General features: G+C 29.9%; 1 protein-coding gene across 2 annotated transcripts in view; it reads left to right on the forward strand.

The window, feature by feature from the left end:
- Positions 1–24,524, forward strand: part of LOC143045290 (zinc finger MIZ domain-containing protein 1-like) — a 220,115-nt gene that overhangs the window by 103,478 nt on the left and 92,113 nt on the right. For both annotated transcript variants that reach the window (XM_076217676.1, XM_076217675.1), the window contains exon 3: positions 4,602–4,740. The gene's annotated coding sequence lies outside the window, so the exon portion shown is untranslated. The remainder of the gene's footprint in view (positions 1–4,601; positions 4,741–24,524) is intronic.

Here is a 24,524-nt window from a genome sequence, read left to right on the forward strand (position 1 = left end):
AAATTATATGTAGGTGTCTTTTTATTGTTTATATATCAAACACTACCTAAAAGCACTGGTGTATACTTGTTGAATTGAGTGCATAAGTCCTTCAGTCCTTCCGCCTTTCCGCCTATCTGTCTATTGGTCAATAAGTATGATTTCTAGATGCTAATCCAATACTTCATATTGAATTGCAACTGTACTGAAATATGGTCAAAATAATATAAGAGGAAGATGTCTAATGATTTTGAGGTCACTTAGTCCACGGTCAAGGTCATAGTTAAAAAAAATCAGCTGAAGTTAGTTAAGAAAATGTTTTGTGGTCGCTTTAACAATACTCCATCAGGGATTGCAATTATTCTTTGATATATGATTGTGTATAATAAGTGGAAGGATCACTATGTCCAAGGTCAAGGACAATTTTCCAGAATAATCATTTTAGCTATACAAATAATCATGATGCAGATTAGTGATAAGTCATCAAGAAAGCAAAAATAACTTGGTCTGTTATACCTTAGTTATCATTTTCTGTATAAAAAAGTACACAATATTTTCACTATTTTTCAAATTGCAAGCATTTAACTATTTGTATTTGGTGCTGTTTGGTTGCTTTCTGTTGAAATTTACCTCAATATCCTGTTTATTAATACTTCCAGATGAAAAAAATATGAAAAGTTTATCAAAAATAGGGTGTAATAAAGATGTAACCTGAAACATTGCAGACTATTTGTTAAGTAAATAGGTGCAAGTTAATACTAAATCATCTATACCTAACATTTGTAATTTGAGGTTTTTATTGTTGAGAAATAACCTGTCCTAGTTAAAAGCAACCACAAAAATGTGCAATGGAAAATTTGCTTTAAATGTTTTTCACATTAACAAGCAAGATTAATATTTATTAGCAGATTTTTTATGAAACATTAGTCTGAAAAATTAAATATCATTTTGTTCAAAAATTATTGAACCAAGACTACTTGTATCAATTGGCGCACCCCTTAGAATGTGTTGTTAATAATTACTGATTGATGAAACCATGAGTTTTTATGTACAACATCTGAAGATTAAGGGTTATCTTCATAAATACCCAATTGCTCTACTGTTAAACAGCTATTAACAATTTAAACTAATAATAGCAGCCGTTTCCTGGGTGGTTAACTGGTAAAATTGGCTAAGATCAATTTTACGTCAATTGTTACCAAAATAAATTGCTTCTTGTTGCTTATGTTTTTTCTTACTGTTTATATATTTTGTTCTGCAATATTTTTATTGCCACGATAGTGTGTAGTGTAATGTTAGATAACAAGCTGATCGTAGCTGGGTTTTACAAGGTGCTTGTCGTAAATGTAATTGAAATGCTGCAATCAAGATATAGTAGAAAATATCACACATTCTATATCATGAATTGTATAGTTTAGAAAAAGTTGAGGTGTTACAAGAATAAACATTTGAACATTTAATTAATTGTTTTCTTGCTAAATGTTCAGTGGCAAATATTTCATGCATATTCAGCATGGTAATTAGCTTTTATTGAATCATTCTATTGTTTTTGAATACTCACTTTTGTGAAGAAAAACATATAAAAAAATATGTTTTATTTAAGAATTGAGGAATAAACAGTGTGTGTCTGCACAGACTTTTGAAAAAATGATAAAATTTAGCATGGGGAATGTGTCAAAACAACAACAACCCAAGCATAAAGCAGAAGACAGCTCAAGGCCACCAATGGGTCTTCAACACATTGAGAAAATCCTGCACTAAGAGGGGACTTCAGCTGGTCCTTCAAAAATATGTGGATTAGTTCAGTGAAAATCATCAGATGTCATGCTTAGCTCCAAATAATGTAAATGAACAAAAAAAACCCACATAAGACTAACAAAGACCAGAGATATCTGTCTTTAGAATTACCTTCCTTAATCAATGACCATATTTAATTAATGAAGAAAAGTTAATGTGTTTGAAAAAAGTTAAAAAGTTTCAATTATCAAGTCAAATGTATCACAAATGAATAGAGAGTATATCAAGATATCTTTCTTCAAGTGACCCATGTAAACATAATTTCCTTGTAAAAGGTGATAAGTAGATAAAATACCATCACACTAAAATGAATTATTTGTTGTGGAAAAATATAACTATTTACAACAAAAGGTGTGAATTATGCATAGAACACAGATCTGAATATCAGGATTAAGGGCACTCCTTAAAAGACTGTGTAATCAATAAAATTTAATTATTGATATAGTGAATAATTGATATCTATGAAGATTAATATGTTGTTTGTTTGCTCTTTCAAGCATATTACTTTTATCCTTTTGTATGGTATATTATCAGTTTATATTGTCAGAAGGTTGTTTCACACATGTATGTAGCTTTTTGATTTATTTAGATGGGAAATGTAACAAATCGGGACTAAGGACCTGTTGTTATATGACTTGTCGGAGACAAATTAGTACATGTACAACAAACTAAACTTTGGTTAACTTGTAGCTGACAAATTAGTACAAGTAACGTATTGTTACCTTGAAATTAGTATCATTTGTAAAAAGTGTGAGTGATTGATTGATTGTTGGTTGCTTAACGTCCAGTTGCAAATATTTCATGCATGTTTGGAATGATTTTGTAAACTTAAAAAATTATATATTAAGGATATGACAGGCAATTTCATAAAAAGGAAGTACAAAGTAATATGAGGAAAAGGAAGATTTCAATTAAATAATCTTAAAACATATCAGACGAAAAGATAATTAAATGAAGAAGTCAAAAGGAACACTATATTAAACTTAAGTACTGAGTATATCTGTAAAACTATTACTCCTGGCTACCAAAATTACATTATTTTTATAACCTTTCAGCGTTAAAAGCTCCCTAGTGATATATACATATTATATAATCCAACAGTCCTCTTAAGACTTACTACTTATCTCTCCTTATGTAACATATTATACAGTAGTAAAATTATGCTATATCGTTAATATGTGCAACATATGCATAGATAATCAAAAGATTAATAACTCCGCTGTAGGCTGGCTACATGATTTGTACTGAGCATTTTAAGTAGGGGTGCTGTTAATGTGCATATTTGTGCATCAAACAAAATTTTAAGAAAAATGAGTTTGTAGATCTTTTCGTAATTATTACTGTAAAGGGCTTTAATTTGTATATGTTTAATTTGAATATGAATATGTCTAATTAATTAGTTGATGGAGAGATCCCTAATCTCCAGGGGAATAAATTACATATATACTAGAGGAGATAACTTTTTGATTATATTTGGCTATACTTAAATTTATAATAGACATATACACTCTGAATCTGTTTACTGTATATGAAAATAAGGAGATGTGGTATAATTGCATATGAGATAAATATCCACTAGGGACATAAGGACGAGGACGTAAACAGCTATAGGTCATTGTACAGCTGTCAAAAATTAGCAAAACAATAAGGTTCGATGAAATGCCACACAATTTAAAACAAAAAAAAACCTGCTTGATTTTGGCTTAAGACGATTAAAAGAAAAACCATTTGGAAAACCACAATCATCAGCAAACTCTGAATAACAAGTTTTTTAACTGGGACATAGCCACTTAAAGAATGCAGTGAGGTTAAACATCTGCATGAGAGCCTAAACATTGTTAATGTTAGATTTATTTGAAAAAAAATAATAATGCAAAGCTTCACACAAGATGGTTCAAGATTATCAAAAGGGTCCCAAAAGTATCAATTTGTAAATAATTCAAAAATGTAAAAGTAAAAAATGATTTTTTAAATTTTTTCCCAAACATTTTTTTTGGCTGCCCTGCACCTCTTCCTTATTCCATCATTTGAACTTTTGAATTAATTGAAATTTGCAATGGTAACTGGAAAGTATTCATTCATTAACAAGTCCAAATTTGCCAAAATTAGAATTGCCTCCCTTAGATCAATGATAAATGATTTATACAGTTTATGAATAATAACTATAGAATATTGTCCCATTATTAAATAACCAGTGATTTTTTATTTATTTAGTGATTGTAATTTATATTATGTTTAATCATTCGATTTAAAATGACTATGTAGTAAAGGTGTCCAATTAAATATTTATAAAAGCAGTTAGTAGAATACAGGTGTAAATATTAAGACGTGTAGGTAAACTCCAACTTGTTCCCCGATTATCTTGTGTAAATAAATATTAAGTCTGTATCTCAATGTCTAATCAATGCAACTGTATCATGTTATGAGTGAAAAAACTTTTGCTCATGAATACTTTGCCCCAATAGGGTGTAATAAATTGCATTTGACATGATGTTAACACGACAGAATAGGACTCGTAGCAGATAGCGAGAGAGGTCCGCAAAGCACGTCATCCTCTCTATTATACTATTGTCATTCAATGAAAATTATGCTATTTGAAAAGGCTTGTATTGATTTTTAGGCAAGATAATCTAAGCGATGGAAACTAGTATTATTGAGACGGTCACAAGAGAAAAAGACTGAGAATATATGGCTAAAGGCATTGATAAAGTTATCACCAATTGATGTGCATCGCTATCATCATTATTTTAATGTACTAGTTGTATGATTATTGTTCTGTTGTATCGAGTATTTAAAAAACTTTACGATTTCCTATTTCTCAACAGACTTTTAAATCGTGGAGAGTGATAGTTTAAGAAGTGTGCAGCGTTTGATGGGCTATTGTTACACTTGACTGAAATGGATAGCAATCACAGGTGACTTATCAAGGTATCAACCACTAAACAGCGGTCAACAAATAATCAGGTATTTATAAATAGTTTGTTTCTCGTTATTAGATAATTAGCCAATTGGCACCATTACTTAATCATGGTTGTCTAATTAAATAATGAAAGTGTTGAAGGGTGGTTAGTAATATTAGCAATAAATAATGAATAATTCAAGTCAATCATATGATATGTGTATAAAAACACAGGTGACAAGGCTGAAAGGTGTTTAAACATAACTTAGTACTTGTTACTGTAAATTGTTTTATTACTAAGGTGTCAGCATTGTTATATAGCTTGTTTGATTTGATAATACATCATGCACATACAAATCAGTATAAATCTGTGTGTAAATAAAGAAGCAGGGATAATATGTGTATTCATTTTAGGTAAACAAATAAACATGTTTATCAATTAGCTTCTGTAGTTTGTTTACAGATATTTATACACAAATGTTGAGTTATATTAGCAAAAGGGGTGTTTTTATTATTAAAAAAAAATATTATAATAAAAAAATATTCTGATTTCCCCCTCCTAAGACTTTGTATTTTGCTTCATTTTTGTTTATTTAAAGTATCCTGTTCGATTTGAACTCTTATCAAGTACTACTTGTACAGTTTAGGGAAATTTTATAAGTAGATAAAAACTATTGATGCAGAAGTACATGATTAGTTATATAAATTGTTTTTATATAAGTAAGTAAATTACGGGACTTTTTCTATTACCCAATATTTGTACTTTGCGGTTTATAAACTTGTTAAACAATCATGTTTTTCATGTTACTATTATGTACTGTTAGTTATGTATTTAAAATTAAAAAGTTGCTTGTCATCAAATTTAATTTTTTACCATTTTGAAAAATAAAGATTTGTATCAATAAGAAAACTGAGGGAAAAATGTTCAGAAAAATCTTGTTGTGATATATAATTTCCTTCGACCTACTGTTTAACGGATTTCTTACACCTGCTGTTTAACCTGTTTCTTGCATCAAAATAATTCTAAACATTAATTGCTTTAAAAATTTAAAACTTTTTCTGATCATATTTGAAATTTTAGATTTTTGTATAACTAAATCAAAGGTCTTTTGGGATTCATGGGGTATATATTGATGAGACAACAATTCATTGTGGGTACTTTTTATCTTATTTTGCACTTTTGCAGCAAACTTAAATTTCAATGATTTTGATTTAGTTAAATTTTTTGAAAATCAAAGCAGATGGTGTAAATGCATGTGAAAAGAAAAGTTCACATAATACTGAGAAATGACCAATATATCACAGGGACAGTACTATTATTGTTGTCCTTCATCCGACAGCTGCTTCAAAGTCTCATACTATAGAGGTGCAATGGTATCATGGTTTGGTTCTTTTTAAAAAATTTTGTTTTTAGATCACCAAATAATCAAACCTCTGCATTAAAATGTCAGCAAGCATCATTATACTAGAATAAGAAGATGTGGCATGGTTGACAATGAGACAACTATACATGCTAACTTAACAGTCAAATTTTCCGTCATAAGAGTGATGTCCCTTGATCAAAGTCTATGATTTCATCTGTATAAGTTTGAATTTTATTTGAAAAATTTCTCTTTAAACAAAATACCCATATTAGCCAGAACAAAAATGTAGACAACTGTCTAATGAGTGATAGAGAATTGAAAAGAGAAAAAAAAGGGCAACAGTTTGTTTTAACCTGAATTCAAAAGGTAATAGATAGAGGATGGACCAAAAAGTTAAAGATGAAACAACTATAAAATGGATCAATCATAAAGAAGATCAATGGCACTTATGGTATTGCTGGCCCTGCTGGAAGATTATGCCTCCAGAAAAGCAATGTAAAAAAAAGTGTTGATTGTATTTTTTATATTTTTCTTGAGAACTACAATTTACTGTTGCACTGTAGTTTTTGTTGTGCCTTTTCTTTATGGTCTGTTTTTGTATTGTCAATACTTGAATATCTTTTAGTTTTATTTCATGAATAATTTTTAAGTTTATAAAAAAAAAAAAAGCCGGTTGATTTTCCAACTTAAGCAGAGAAATGAATTTTATTTTTATTATCTTTTATTTTATATTGTCAACTATGCATCAAAGCGATTGATCCAAAGAGTCAAGTGATCCTTTTTTAAATCTGTTATTGTAGATTCAATCATTTTTTAGGTACTCATTTTTTAGGTACCAAATATTTGGTTGATCAAGTGAAAAATATTTGTGGATATACTTGATTTCAAAAGTCTGCATACTTACAAGACTTTTGGTGATTTGTACTTTGTTGAACATCTTAATCTGGGGTTTACCATTTTCCCCAAAATGCATGAAAATTGGTATCCCACGAATATTAATGAAGCCACAGTATTTGCATATTTAATTGAAGTGGTACTGATTTTTTTTTATAAAGATTACAATAATTAAAGCTTTTCAAGCTGGAAACTTAGTAATATCTTTTTGAGAAAAGTCATCAAACTCGTGTTGTTTTCTTACGTAAAAACCTTTTACATACATGTATGATATATCCTACTATATAAACTACTTAAATATTTCTTAAACTGTTTCTTGAAGTACAAACGATCACAGCCTTTATTTAACCTTTAAATATTGAAACTTATTTAGACAAGTTATTTCAAGGCATAAACAAATTATTTAATCTTTTGAAGATTTGTGTGTTCTTTAGTTGTACTTTTATTCGAAAATATTGAAATACAAGAGGGTATAAAAAGGGGAGATAATTTATATTTTTTAATTCAATGGGTTTCATGTTTTGAATTTAAACCGTTTATTACATTGTAAAATGTTTATTAAAAGGTGTAAATTTTCCATCTAACAAAACTTTATTATGGAAAACCTGACTCTGACGAATATTTTGCATTTAACATAATGTAATTGAGAAAGTGGTAACTTATTCTTCATTGAATTTAAATATTTCTTACAAGATTGCATAGTTTATCTTTACAAAAACATCAATGAGTTTTCATTTGACAAAGAAAAACCTTGCAGGCATATAAAGTTTCTGTGTTAAAAGTTTACTATTGTGACTGAAAGATGATTTATCTGACAACATTATTGTTAGCTTGTTTGACAAATGCATGCATTCAGTTTTTTATGATGAAAATTAACAAATTCTCAGTCTTATGAATACCTTTATAAGTTCATAAAAGGTTAAAGTTTAACCTGTAGGATAAAAACATTTTTGATAAATGTTTTTAACTGCCAATGAGTCAATTAGGTGTATGCTGAGTTTGTTTTAAATTTATGAATTGAACTACTGAAAAAAACTCCATGATAAGACTGAGAACTTTTGGTCATTTTTGAGTATGCAGGAAGTTTTATATATCAGGAACTCTTATGCAAATATTTTTCAATCAAAGATAAGATAATTGGATGGGAAGTAGTATGTTAGGAGCAAGCTACTTGCCAAATTTGAGTCAAATTCTTTTTTTTTTTTTTGACAAAGGCAACACATACCATTACCTTTGTTTCAAACACAGAGGCAAATTAAATGTGTGTTGGTGTTTAACATGTGTATTATCACCCAAACCAGTCCCTATGTCTGAAAGTTCAGTTACGAAATGTTTTTTTTTGTATCTTATAAATTTTTGTTCAACTCAAATCATTTTTTGCTGACTTTGCAATAGTTTACTGTGTTGATATTTTCATAGAAGATAGGTTCCTGGCAGTGACATATTTTTAACAATTAACATTCATATTATTTTCAAACCGTACTGGCAAAAGAAGAGAAATGCATTCCTTGCTTAAAGTATTTTGAAGCTATGACGCAAAACCCAAACTTATGGTGCCTCATGTAAAAAGAAAATTTCCTAGAAAAGTTTATCTTAATACATATATATATATATATATGTATTCAAGAATAGCAAACCCTAACAGTAAAAGCCTTGTTTATATGTCGAATCAACCACAAGTCACGTTTTATTCTGTCAATCAACATTTTCTTATAATAAGTTCATCAAAGAATTGCTGATAAGAAAAGATATTATTTTCTTAAATAATTTTGAATTATGCTGCAGTTTAAAACACATTAAATGTATCATTAAAATGAGAAGCTGTTTCCTCTTTTGCAGTTTAAAATTTGTTAAGATAAAATGTTGCACATGTACCGATTTCTAATTACACAGTTGCATAACACTTACCGTGACCCAGTAAAATACTTGATATGTTTTAAAAATTAAGATAAACAATTGATATTTGGAACTATCCAATGTTTTATGTTGTTGAATTCTACAGTTCTCTGATCATTGCATGTTGAAATCGTTGCTCTTTCTCTTTAGCTGACCTGGACAAATTGTTAGTGTTGCTTATTATTCTCTCTGCCTATTTCTTTTGGTCAGTTTGGTGTCAGTGTCATTAACTTTTACAATTTCATCTCCCCTGAAATCATCACAGAACCAATCTAAACCAAGCTTTGAACGATAAAAGTACGGAGGTCTTTTTGGAAAGAACTCCTGATGGTCTTTGAGTGATTTGTGGGTTGCTGTCCATTTGACTTCTTACCCACATTTTGTTTAAGTCATTTCATTCAGTTCCGATAAATAACACAGCTAACTAAATAAAGATTTTTTTAATATTTAAAACATAGCAATTTTGGAACTTAAAGTTCTCAACAAAAGTTTTAATGTTGATCAATGGTAATATGATGGTTAATGAGTTTTGCTATTGAGCACCTTTGGAACATCCAAGGAAAGTTGTGTGTGTTGAAATCCTTGCTCCTCCTGATAAGTCAAAAGACCTCATTTTCAATGATTTTCATCGTATTTTATTTATTTAAAAGCACCTATCTCTGAACATAAATTTCAGAGTTATGACCCTTAGTTAACCTAAATAATTTAAAAAGTATAAATTCACTACAAGAGTTATTGCTCCTGGTATAAAAGTTTTGAATGACACTGTTTAGTGTTGTTATGTGTCAATAGGATAATAACTCTGTATTAGTAGTTGATCGTCTTTGCCTTTAAAGTATAAAATTGAGCAGGTAATAAATATCTGTCTAACCACTTGGTAGTAATGATCTGCAAACATACTACTAAACTAGTCACTTAGTTGTAAACTATACTTGTTTTATTGGACGCACAGCTCCTAGCGTAATTTGAAGTAGAGAGCTCAATTGTTTTAATTGTTTAGTTGAAGTGATTGAATTATTTGAAGTATTTGTGAATTATTTTATATTTAATAAGTGGTGGAAAGAGCTCTCTTGTGTCCTTGTGTCATTAATAGAGAATTATTATTAAGCTTCTGTTTTGAAAACTATGGTTAATTATAACTTTTTATGTGATATGTTGATGAAGCAGCTCAATATTTTGTGAATTAATTATTTTTTGGTACTAAATGTTCTTTTTAAAATGTTGCTATAAGCATAAATCATGTCTTTAGCTTATATTAGAAGAAGATGTGATATGATTGCCAATGAGACCAGACTATCCAACAGAGTCCAAGTGATGGGGATTTATTCCCTTGTGGTACACTGTATGGCCATTAACAATGAGCAAATCACATAATACATAGGTTGTTTATTTTATATTCACAAGCCTATTTCCAAAACAACTCCAATATATGTAAAATTTTAATTTCTGTAAGTAAATGCCATAAAAATCCATTGAACTTTTTTTTAGCTCACTCAATTCTAAATTGCTCATTTACACCATCTCCATGTTCCCCCTCCACCCCTTTTTTGACAAGAGCTGGTTCCTATAGATACTATTTTGGGTTAATTGGTAAGAAATTAATTGACCCTTTAACACTTTACTCCTATGGTTGACTAGCACCTCTCATCAAACCAAAATAATGATTTATGGTCAATTGGCTAGTGTAAAAGTGTGTAGAGATTGTAACATGTGCTCTACACAGATAGTTATTTGTCTGTGATTAGGTTAGATGGCCAGTCTGTGGTCATTATCAGTGGCCAGAATGATTGATAGGTCAGCTGGCTAACTTGTTTACATTCAAACCCTGTTGTTACTACTAGTTAATTAATTGCTACCCACTAAGTTATTTACTAGTGCATGTTCTGAAGTTCAAGTTACAATTAGACCGTTTAAATTCTTTTAATTGTATTAATTTAAACAAATGTACTTGTTCTTTAATAAGGAGGAAATTTGTTATAAAAAAATACAGGAAATTTCCTTGTGTGTAAATATTTTAGAGGAAATACTGTGACCTTTTGTCATGAAGCAGTTTGCCATTAATTTGAGGTAGGAATTATTTTCGCTAATAGGGGGTAATTGATGACTACTATTATTTGGCATTGTAAATTAACATTGCAATTGTTTTAAATGACATCCTGTGTGTTGTGTTTTTTTACATTAAAGATTTTTAATGGTAAATGTTTAAATATTTTGTATTGTGAAATTTAAGATTGCAGTTGTTAAAAAAACATCCTGTGTTATTTGTTAATCTTCTACCTTGAAGATTGAAAAGTTAAATTGATACTCGTTTCTATATTAATTGATTTTATATGGTTTGCTTGTCCATAAAAAAAATAAGAAGATGAGGTATGATTGCTAATAAGATGACTCTCCAAAAGAGACTAAATGACACAAAAATTAACAACTATAGGTCACTGTACAGCCTTCAACAATGAGCAAAGCCCAAACCACATAGTCAGCTATAAATTGCCTTGATATGACTACTGTAAAACAATTACACACTTTAATTTTGTGATTAATGAACTAGTATTGTATTTTTAAGTCTTTAATATTTTTGAAATGATCTGAAAATTTAGTATTGTCATTGTTATAGTCAAGGACATATGTTAATATATAATAACACCTCTTGTTACAGTATAGGATTGCAAAAATGTATTTGGTACTATATTCTAAATAGGTTTAGTACACAGGTACTGAGTAATAAGGTACGACACAGTATATCAATTCGTATTTCTATGAAAAACTATTCATGATGATATTCCTTGATACTTATGTAATAACCATCGGTAAATGTTAGATCGTGTATGCTAGCTTTGTGTCCCTCTAATAATAAACGCATTGCTTACTGACTTACCTCGTGAAATTGTGATTAAATACATGTCATTAGTCTCATATTATCTCGACTGTTATAGACATTGTGTTGTTGGTATGCTGTCTCTTTGAATTATACGAAATACCTTCTTTTATTCATCCTTAAACGCTTGTGTTTTTTCTTGAATACTTAAAAGAGAGATTAATAAATACTTTTGAGTTCCAAATAGAGAATAGAATATTTCTAGCATTTTGCCAGCCTCTCACCTCAAGTAAAATTATCTCCTGTTTTCAAAAGGAATTTCCAACGTATAAATCATATGGTGAATATATTCAAGAAGAAATTAATTATCAGTAGTTTTATGTATTATTAATTAAAAATATGATGCCAGAACTTTTAAGTAGTATGATTAGATTTAAATCTAAAATGCAGACTTAAATTAAATTCAAGTAAAAGAGCAGACGTGTTAAATTTTAAGTCTAGAAGATATCCAAGCTAAATCCCTGACAAATTCCAATATTATGCAACAGAAAAAGACACACAAGTCAGTTTAAAATTGAATTAATTTTTCATTTCTATATTATCAATTATTACAAATCAAAGGGTATATTAAACAAAGAATCCTCTAAGTAAAGATCCTTAAGTACACATTGTTTTATTCCTATCATTTCCTGTCTGTGCATTATAATCTCTTTGATGCCATTGACAAAATTGTCCAGAAATATTTAATTTGGTAGAGGTTAAGGGGAATAGATAAGACAGTGATAAAGACCTGCTCTAACAACACTGATTGATACAAGAAGAAGAAGTGATAGCTTGCTACTTATTACAACACTTTGGGGGCCTGTGGATTAAATTACAAGCTGATATGATTGAGGATAACATCGACTCACTCCATCACTTTTTACATATCAGCCGTTGATGTAATGATTATTTTATTTACATATATACAACTAGCACTAATCTGTTCGGTGAGTAAAAAGATAATATTTTGTTGCATGTCTGTTTATACATGGCTTAGTTGATTGGTCATACTGTGGCCAAGAGTAGATTATTGGCGAGACTTTATTGTTTTGTTAAGAGTTTAAATATGTATGACATTGAACGAAATCCATTCATCTTGTTAGAATTAACCATTTGGGTTTCCTCTATTGTCATAAAGCATTGTTGTTAAGAGGCTAGAGAAATGATTATCGGACAAAAACCATCAGGAGACAAGAATTCCATTTAAATATTGCTATTAGTCTCAGTTAATTTAAATAATATCTGGGAATATCTCATGCACGTGTACTGACAAATGTGTTCTTAATAAATCTTGCTTGTTTTCTTTTATGTAAAGGAAATGCAGTAATAGTGTGTAATTGATTAAATTCTTAAGATGTGTATTACTTAGGGAGTTGTATTTTATGTTAGTTGTGTCACATTTCTAATTCATTAATGACAAAAAAGAGATATTATCGTTACATACTACTTATACATTAAATGTAAATTTTATTGACAACCAATTGATTTTTTGTTTTAAATGTTCATCTTGTTAAGTTTAACATGATTTGTTTTTTATATTTTGCACTTGAAAAGGAACCAAATTTGTTTTTTAATTTGCACTCGAAAAGAAATATTTTTTTTAAAATTTTGTAATGTATATTTTTATTTTAAATGTGCATTTTAAATTCAATGAAACATTAGTTGAAGAGTTTTGCCATTTTAGAGAATGATGTAGTGACTTCTCTTAGTGTTACATACACATACTAAATCTTTCTGTGGTCTATTAATTGATTTAGCATCATTAGTACCAAAACCACATCTTATCCTACTTAGTGATGTATCATCCTGTTTTAACATAGATTTTAGATTTGCTCCTTTTCCTGGACAAATATATTGTATACTTGTATATACCTGTACTAGGTAGCAGGAAATTTTCATGCATGTCTTATGTTGCTGTGGTTGCTAAACAAGGCATTTTTTGCATCAAAACTTTTTCTGTATATTTACTGTTTTACCATTTAAATGCATTATATCAGGCTGTGAAAAGGGAACTATGAATCTGGCGAAGATAGAACTGCTCCTGGGGCAGATCCAGCCATTTTCAAAGGAGGGGCTGCTTCCCAACCCTGGAAAAAGGGGGGTTGCAACCATATCCACATTCAAATGCATTGATCTTCCAAATAAAGGGGGTCCCTACCCCTGGAACACCCCCTACCTTGGATCCACCATTGTGCTCCACCTATTTAAGCCCAAACCATAATGAAAACTTGACACAAAAAAAAACTATTTACGAAATTTAAGACTTTCCTGATATCTTGTATGATTGGAGTGGTACTCACATACATGTATACATTTCCTATATTTTTGGTAAACATGAACTGCATTAAAGTAAACTGACATATTAATATGCATATTTATTTGTGAGTTACTGGCAAAACAGTTTAGTGCATGATTACTTTAGGCTATCTAAGCTTATTGTATGTAATGATCTAAAAGCTCTGCCTTTTGTTTATAAATTGCAGTAAAGTTATAATTTTGTTATGATATATTTCATATAATGGTAGTCAATAATCATAAATGAAAGCATATTTCCCTCTTTAAAGAAAGGGAGAGGTTCAAATTTATACATGTTATACATCTGTGAGATGAACAAATTCTTCTTTTCAAATAGAAGTAGAATTATTTCAAAATTTAACCTAGGCCAAATAAAAATATATGTGTGGTTCCAGTTACCCGACCGACCCTAGTTGAAACCCCCCGACCCTAGAACTTTTTTTTAGCTCACCTGGCCGAAAGGCCAAGTGAGCTTTTCTCATCACTTGGCGTCCGGCGTCCGGCGTCGTCCGTCGTCGTCGTTCTGCGTTAACTTTTACAAAAATCTTCTCCTCTGAAACTACTGGGCCAAATTTAACCAAACTTAGCCATAATCATCATTGGGGTATCTAGTTTAAAAAATATGTCCGGTGCCCCGCCCAACCAACCAAGATGGCCGCCATGGCTAAAAATAGAACATAAGGGTAAAATGCAGTTTTTGGCTTATAACTCCAAAACCAAAGCATTTAGAGCAAATCTGACATGGGGTAAAATTGTTCATCAGGTCAAGATTTATCTGCCCTGAAATTTTCAGATGAATCGGACATTCCGTTGTTGGGTTGCTGCCCCTGAAATGGTAATTTTAAGGAAATTTTGCTGTTTTTGGTTATCTTGAATATTATTATAGATAGAGATAAACTGTAAACAGCAATAATGTTCAGCAAAGTAAGATCTACAAATAAGTCAGCATGACCAAAATGGTCAGTTGACCACTTTAGGAGTTATTGCCCTTTATAGTCAATTTTTAACCATTTTTCGTAAATCTTAGTAATCTTTTAGAAAAATCTTCTCCTCTGAAACTACTGGGCCAAATTTAACCAAACTTCGCCATAATCATCATTGGGGTATCTAGTTTAAAAAATGTGTCCAGTGACTCGGCCAACCAACCAAGATGGCTGCCATGGCTAAAAATAGAACATCGGGGTAAAATACAGTTTTTGGCTTATAACTCCAAAACCAAAGTTTTTAGAGCAAATTTGACAGGAGGTGAAATTGTTTATTAGGTGAAGATCTGTCTGCCCTAAAATTTTCAGATGAATCGGATAACCGATTGTTAGGTTGCTGCCCCTGAATTGGTAATTTTAAGGAAGTTTTGCCGTTTTTTTGTTATTATCTTGAATATTATTATAGTTAGAGATAAACTGTAAACAGCAATAATGTACAGCAAAGTAAGACCTAAAAATAAGTCAACTGACCAAAATGGTCAATTGACCCCCTAAGGAGTTATTGCCCTTTATAGTCAATTTTTAACAATTTTCATAAAATTTGTAAATTTTCACTAGCATTTTGACTGAAACTACTGGGCCAAGTTCATTAAAGATAGAATTGTAAGCAGCAAGAATGTTAAGTAAAGTAAGATCTACAAACACATCACCATCACCAAAACACAATTTTGTCATATATATATGTCCTTTGTTAAATATTCACATACACCAAGGTGAGCGACACAGGCTCTTTAGAGCCTCTAGTTTCATTTCTGAAAAATAAATTTTCAAACGATCAAATTTTGAGGAATGTGATTTAAAATAATTAAATTCATGGATTTCTGTCATCTAAATTTCCATCAGAAGTATCTATTACGGCTAAAATTCAAGAATTTATAACCAAATGCAACAAAATTAACTAAAAACGTATCATGACTGTTTATTTTACAACAAAACACATGAAAAAATGGCGGACTTCCAGTTGGGGCGTGTATTATACCAGAAACAATTTCGGTAAGCACCCGATACCCGATTTTGACAATCAAAAATAAAAATTTGAAAAAAAAAAAAAAAAAAAAATTGGTGACCTAACGACCCTGTTTTTTAAAAGTATGTTACTGGAACCACACATATTTTTATTTGGCCTTATGAGAAATGTTTTGGAATATTAGGATAAAAACAGACATTTATGATTTAAGAACAAGCTGGACCCCTGAAAAAGTCCTTGTATGGATCTTTCTTTTCTCTTGATATGAGTTATCTCCCATTTTGCATGTATTGATCCTGAGTACCCTATAAATCATTGAGGAAATATTTTATTTTTGTGTTTATTTTGAAAATGCTATATTTAAGAAAATGTAACTAAAAGTGCAGGAAGGCGGAGTCATAAAATGCACATTACATTATTTTGAGTTTTATTAATTTTCAATGTTTATTATATTTTTGAATTATGCAACATCAAAAATTGATTAATAAACTTTAAAGAATAGGGAGTTACCAATTATGTAATAGAGAAATGATGAAATATTATAATTTCACAATGATCAGAAATTAATGTGTCTGGACTAAGCAGCGCTGGATTGATGTTTAGAATCCAATATGTAATCTCTCAATCATAGAAAAGACAAAGCATTCTTTGAATCTTTTTTTGCATTTACTGGGAGGAAAGAACTTGGAAAATCTGGTACCCACATCTGTTCCTTAACGTCTCCTCAAAGCTGTCATAACAGTAAAAGATGAGTGAAAACTTTCACAGATTGTTTTCTTTTTTATGCACTGTTTTTCATCATCTGAAACAAAGACTTCACCAATTAGTGTGATAAATTGTCTCTATTGCAGAAGAAACAATTACGATAAAACCTAGCAGATGAAAAATGGGTTAAAATCGTGAGCACTGATTCAGTGTCTAACTATTTTTGACAAAGTCGTCAAAGTAGAAAAAAATCCGTAACAAACAGAGTAATGATTTAACAAGCGATTTTCAACCTCAACAAACAAGTTATTGTGTATTGCTGACTTAATCTAATGAATACACAGATTAAATGACCCTGTAACAGCGTGATTGTTACTGAGTGTTGAGATAATTGCCAGATAATAAACCTGTAGCAGCGGTTCTCTACAGTAATGTAGAAATTAGCTCTGAAGGTATCAGGTTTTATCTGTTACATTTTTTTCACCTCATCTATGTAAATGTTATGGTTGCTTAGGTATTTAGTGAAAATGACGACCTGTCATGTGCTATAAATAAGTAAACGGCAAATTGTTTGTTAGGAAATCATAGAAAAATGTGATACAAGCCAATTATTAAGACAGATAGGGGTGATTTACAGGTTTATTATGTATTTACTTATCAGCTTATATCCAATTTGAAAATATTTATATTTTGTGTTTTTGGAGGGTATTATTCATCTGTAAAATACTTATTATATACTCTGACCTTGAATTGATTTCATTTGTAATAGGATTTTAAGCCTTGTTTGTCTAGTCGTGTTCTACATTGTATTAATGCATCTGAAGTCGGTATATTTAATATAAATAGATTAGTTTTGTGATACCAAGGCAATATCTTACTTCTAGGCAAAAATTAAAGCGTTTTATTTTGAAAAAAAGAATCAATAATGAAAAAAACTTTAGCAATAATGGTCTTAATGTAGACGCTTTTTATTGCTAGGATATAATTCTTGATTGAAATGTCTTTAAACTTTATTTAGAGTTTAATAACAGATAATATGTGATCACAAACTGCAAAAGAGTGGTATTGATGTTAGTGTCACTGTGTCCTCAAACTGAAATAAGTTATACTAAAGGTAGTGCATTTCAAATTTCTCAGAAATACACATTGAATCGATATATTTGCAAAACAGTTCCACAAAGAATTTCGAGAAAAATTTGCCCAAGCTTTTAACTTGGCATCTGATTTTCTTGAAATTTCTTTGTATATGTTTTGATTATTTGTTTGTCTTATCCATTCTACATGACAGAGACATTATATATAGTGAGATACAGTGACATTATATATAGTGAGATACAGTGACATTATATATAGTGAGATACAGTGACATTATATATAGTGAGATACAGTGACATTATATATAGTGAGATACAGTGACATTATATATAGTGAGATTCAGTGACATTATATATAGTGAGATACAGTGACATTATATATAGTGAGATACAGTGACATTATATATAGTGAGATACAGATGTTTGTCTTATGTCACTCACTTATTTTTGGTTATGTCATATTTAGTAATTTGATCAAATATAGTTGTTTAGATATTGTCTTTATGATGTTGACCCAATATCTCCTTTTATTCATTTTTCTCAGTGGAATATTTCTTGTAGTGTACTTTAAATGAATAATATGCAAATATTACCATGAATAAATTTTCTTTTCATTTAGATTTTTTGGTTATATATGTGATTTTTTGAGTGATTTATAATCATGTTGTAATATTTTTTTTATGTATAGGAAATATTTTTTGCATTTAAAACAATATGTACATGTTAACAATATAAAGCCTAGGGCCAATTATTCATAAACTTCATCTTTTTGTTAAATATCCAATATTTTTTTGTATTGTGTTAAATGATGACATGATTTTTCAGACTTTTACTAAATGATCACTTTAAAATCTGTTTTAATCTATAATATCCCTGTTAAACTTAACTATTAACCCACCCCCTCAATATGAAATCATACTTGCAGAAATTAAATTATATCTTGGTCAACTTTTCTGCAGACATGTCTAGAAGTTCCACAATCAATTTTATGATGCTAACAAATTGCACTTTTACAGAAGTATACCAATCAAAGGAAATGTAAAATGATTGAACTGATTTGTATTAAGGCCACAATTAAAAATATTTTGGTTTGCCCAAACCTTACCCAAAGGTTGAGACAGTGGGTAGGTAGGTAGGCATTTTTTTTTTTTTTTCAAAAAGAGAAATTGGAAGTATCAGGTGTTTATTAGTCTTCATGCCTGATTCAAAAAAAAAAACTTCTTCAAATCAGGACAATAAAAGAATTTGAGTAGGCAGCTTTATTCTTGGTAGGTAGCATTTGGGCAAACAAACCTATTCTTTTTTATGGCCCAATTGGTCATTTTAAATATCCAAACAAAGATATAGGTACCAATAGCCTTTTAAAAGTCCAATGTTTACTTGTTTTACTTGGTTACTGTACCTTGGATAATTGAGATATTTTGTGGTCACAGATTTGTTTTTTTCTCTCCAAATTTTGTTATTTTGGAAATTAAAGAGTGAGAGAAGGGACATAATCTGGAAAAAAGGGTTGTTGTCCATTCATTTGATGTGGCTTATCATTTGATTTTGCCATTTGATTAGGGACTTTCCGTTTTGAATTTTCCTCGGAGTTCAGTATGTTTGTGATTTTACTTTTTACTGTAATTTCACAGACTTGTTTGAAATAAAGTACATGTATAAGGAATCAGATTTGTTTATCGGAGGTTAAATTGTGAACAGCACAACTTTAATAAGGTTTTAAATATTTTGCAACGAAAAAATTCAATTAAATTTTGTAACTTACAGAAAGAACAATATTTTTATAGAAATTTTCTGGTTTGTTTGACAACAAATTATACAGTTTATCAGAATATTTACTTAGCAGTCTGTTTGGTTTGTTTACATGTAGCTTTAGATGTTTAATGTGTAAAAGTGAATACTTAGTACAAAGAATGAAAATAAACTCATTTTAAATCATAATTATTCCCTTTAAAATCATTTGTAAAAATCTTTTCAATATAGATTCAAAAGTTGTTAAACATTTACTTCTTTGTGTATTTACATTCTAACAGCTTCTTTTGTTAATTTGTAAGTAATTTTTGTGGGTAACAATACCTTTAACATTACACTATAGGTTTATCAGATGTAAGAGAACTATTTAACTAATTTAAAACTTCTATTTCTGTGATGAATGATCAATTCATATGTTGTTTTTTTTCAGTTATGTCAATGTTTGATCTTAATGCAGTACTTTGATTTGAATTTCTTTACACATTCTTATATCAATATATATTAAGATAAGAACCACTGACATATTGAACATCAAAGGAACCAACCTGCACCCTAAAAAAAACAATAAAGACAGGGGGTAAAATAAGAGTGGGTATGAGGTCAGGGACCTGCCTTTTCTAGGAGGGGACTTTTCATTATTGAATTACAAAAGTCAAAGACCTCAAATTCTTTACACTTATGTTTTATAAATGACTATTGACTTTCTTAAGAGGACCTTTTACTTGACAAATGGAGTGGTCCTTGACCTTCAATTATTTAAAGCAAAACAAAAATTTGAAAGACTTATTTTTGGGATACAAATACCAGTGTTTTGATTTTCCATGGAAATCTAGTTAGCTTAAAGAGGTGCTATTCCATAATGATTTTCACCAATTCATTAGGCTCCTTAGAAAAAAAGGGCCATCATCTGGTAAAGGGTTGGACATAAATGTTTACCATTAATAAAAAAAGATCAGTTTTCTATCTTAAAAACATTCAAAGGCCTTAATGATATGAGAAGAAAATATTGAAAGCCCTTCCATCATGAGGCAGGGCCTCAGTGGCCAAGTGCTTGAAGTAGTCACTAGCCAGTCAACACTGAGTTTATGAGTTCCAACCCCTCTCGTGTGGGTGCACTTGACTCCAATCTTAATTGACTAGGATTGTCAGTTTTCCTTTCTAAGGTTAGTGGTTTTTTCCTGGCACTTTGGCTTCCGCTTCCAAGAAATTAGCCCAAATATGGCGCTTTAAAGTGGCATTAAAACATCAACAATCAGTCAATAAAATCCCTAGGCTAGAAGTTATATAATAAGTATACTGCTTCATTTTTGAGATGAAAAACTGGTCTCAATTTGTGTACTAAATCTCCCTGATATACCTACTTTCATAAATCATTTGATGATTGAAAACATATAAAACATTGCTAATTGCCTCAATAATTATGCAATTAATTAATAAGATTTATTAAATATGTGTAAAAATCACTAATAATGTTTATAAGATGTTGATAATGATATTGTAATTACTTCATGATATGTATCATAATTTGGATAATGGTAGACGCTCATAACTATATAAATTGTCACGTTAATTACGCTATCATAACATACTGTAGGAATTGATTATATCCTCATATTGTTTGGAAGAAAAACATCCCTCTGACGACACAGGTGAAAAGTGGGTGGTGGGGGACGATCTTTAGATTGTTTCAGATTTCTAAATTAAGAACTTGTGGTAATTTTATACTGTAATTTCAATTATTAAACGAGAATCGTAAAAAAAAAATATTAGAAAAAATCTTGATGAAATGAGACAAAGATATGACAATTACTTTTAGTGGGAGGGATTAAAATGAAATATCGTGAACTTGATGATATTTAAAGTTGTCAGAATTAAACTTTATATCAGTAAATAAAGATCTTAGGAAACAATGAAATATTAGATGTGATTGAAAAAATGTAAAGTCTAAGATTCCCCCAAAGATTCAATTGATAACTTGTAATAACCTTTTTATCTTTAGATTCTAGCTGTATCAAGAGACTTGAAAGAGCACATAGAACTATAGTATTTATATGTATAGAATAAAGATGATTTTTTAACCTTTAATTAAAAAAAACATAATTATGATTGGTTGTCAAATTTTCTGAAAAGGTTAATTTTGACATGTTTTAGAAAGACCAAATGAGTTTTTTTCAAATTTCATCATGTTTAAAGTATTAATGCATTGCAAAAAATCCTTATATGGTAAAATTGAACTGTAGTTTGGTGAATTGTAGCTAAATGTAAATGCGCTCAAACATTGAGTTATAGAATTATATCAAGATATACATATTATCTAAATTAGGACACGATTTTTATACGACCGCAAAATTTGAAAAAATTTTCGTCGTATATTGCTATCACGTTGGCGTCGTCGTCGTCGTCGTTGTCGTCCGAATACTTTTAGTTTTCGCACTCTAACTTTAGTAAAAGTGAATGGAAATCTATGAAATTTTAACACAAGGTTTATGACCACAAAAGGAAGGTTGGTATTGATTTTGGGAGTTTTGGTCCCAACATTTTAGGAATTAGGGGCCAAAAAGGGCCCAAATAAGCATTTTCTTGGTTTTCGCACTATAACTTTAGTTTAAGTTAATAGAAATCTATGAAATTTTGACACAAGGTTTATGACCACAAAAGAACGGTTGGGATTGATTTTGGGAGTTTTGTTTTCAACAGTTTAGGAATTAGGGGCCAAAAAAGGGCCCAAATAAGCATTATTCTTGGTTTTCGCACAATAACTTTAGTTTAAGTAAATAGAAATCAATGAAATTTAAACACAATGTTAATGACTACAAAATTAAGGTTGGTATTGATTTTGGGAGTTTAGGTCCCAACATAATAAGGGGCCCAAAGGGTCCAAAATTAAACTTTGTTTGATTTCATCAAAATTGAATAATTGGGGTTCTTTGATATGCCGAATCTAACTGTCATGACTGTGTATGTAGATTCTTAACTTTTGGTCCCGTTTTCAAATTGGTCTACATTAAGGTCCAAAGGGTCCAAAATTAAACTTAGTTTGATTTTGACAAAAAATGAATCAGTTAGGTTCTTTGATATGCTGAATCTAAAAATGTACTTAGATTCTTGATTATTGGCCCAGTTTTCAAGTTGGTCCAAATCGGGGTCCAAAATTAAACTTTGTTTGATTTCATCAAAAATTGAATAAATGGGGTTCTTTGATATACCAAATCTAACTGTGTATGTAGATTCTTCATTTTTGGTACTGTTTTCAAATTGGTCTACACTAAAGTCCAAAGGGTCCAAAATTAAACTTAGTCTGATTTTAACAAAAATTGAAATCTTGGGGTTCTTTGATATGCTGAATCCAAAAATGTACTTAGATTTTTTATTATGGGCCCAGTTTTCAAGTTGGTCCAAATCAGGATCTAAAATTATTATATTAAGTATTGTGCAATAGCAAGTCTTTTCAATTGCACAGTATTGCGCAATGGCAAGAAATATCTAATTGCACAATATTGTGAAATAGCAAATTTTTTTTTAATTAGAGTTATCTTTCTTTGTCCAGAATAGTAAGCAAGAAATATCTAATTGCAAAATATTGTGCAATAGCAAGATTTTTTTTAATTGGAGTTATCTTTCTTTGTCCAGAATCAACTTAAATCTTTGTTATATACAATATACAATGTATATTCACTTTTTACTACCAACTGATAAATTAAAATAATCTTTACCATTCAGTGATAACAAGCAGTTTTTTTACATCTTAATATTTTATGATGTATTTAAATGAGTAGTTATTGTTGCAAACTCCATTAGAAATTTTAATTGAGATTAGTTTTGGAATAAGGGAAAGGGGGATGTGATTAAAAAAATTGGGTTCAATTTTTCTCATTTGAAATTTCATAAATAAAAAAGAAAATTTCTTCAAACATTTTTTTGAGAGGATTAATATTCAACAGCATAGTGAATTGCTCTAAGAGAAAACAAAAATTTTAAGTTCATTAGAACACATTCATTCTGTGTCAGAAACCTATGCTGTGTCAACTATTTAATCACAATCCAAATTTAGAGCTGAATCCAGCTTGAATGTTGTGTCCATACTTGCCCCAACCGTTCAGGGTTCAACCTCTGCGGTCGTATAAAGCTATGCCCTGCAGAGCATCTGGTTGTATGTTGATTTTTTTAAAGCCATACTAAAATTGTAATTTAATTATACTAATGAAAGGATTTCTAAGAAGCAGTTATGATAAAAAAGATAAGCAGCTTAGTTTTAAAGCTATATTTTTTATTCTGAATTACCATGGATATTGGGTCACCGTTTATTGAAGTCGTTCATTTTAATTAAGAAGTATGCCAAAGATGTGCTTCATATTTTCTTTTCCCTGTGACTGTTCTTATACTTGACAAACAGTTCCAGAGTTCAACAAATCGATGAATGTATAATTCTATAATTATATATATCTATAATTAATTGATATTATTTTTAACATATCTTATATCCGAATGATTGACAGGCGGTTATTATACAACAATCAATTATCATAAATTTTATGAAATTTATTTGCCTCACGACAATACATTTTTAATTACTTCCAATATTGATATCTGAATGTTTAAATAAGGATACATTTGTTGACATCCTTAAAATTAGCAATTTAAAGTGTTGATTTGCCACAAATGAAGCATGTTTTCACAGCTCTGTGAGCACCAACAGAGGGGGTCACTTGAGATGATGTTTATCTGATAAATATGAACACATTACAATGCCCAACAGAAATTTGTATCATAGATTCCTTGTATACAAATGTAACTGTAATCAAACGTACATGATTTACTCAATTTCTTTTGTATGGAAATCTAAATAAATATAAAGGTATACATTTCAAGTTTGTATTTTTAAAGAGATGGTGGTTTGCTAAAGTGTTCATTGACATTAACCTGATGAAATGCTTAGAGGTATGATAAGTATATAGTATAAGTTTAAAATCATTTATACAAACAGTAATTTGTACTGTTAGGGGGCAGGGGAGTAAAAAGAAAAACTGTTATATTTTTTTAAT

The sequence above is a fragment of the Mytilus galloprovincialis genome, chromosome 9 (assembly GCF_965363235.1).
Source record: "Mytilus galloprovincialis chromosome 9, xbMytGall1.hap1.1, whole genome shotgun sequence".
In the NCBI taxonomy this organism is placed as follows: domain Eukaryota; kingdom Metazoa; phylum Mollusca; class Bivalvia; order Mytilida; family Mytilidae; genus Mytilus; species Mytilus galloprovincialis.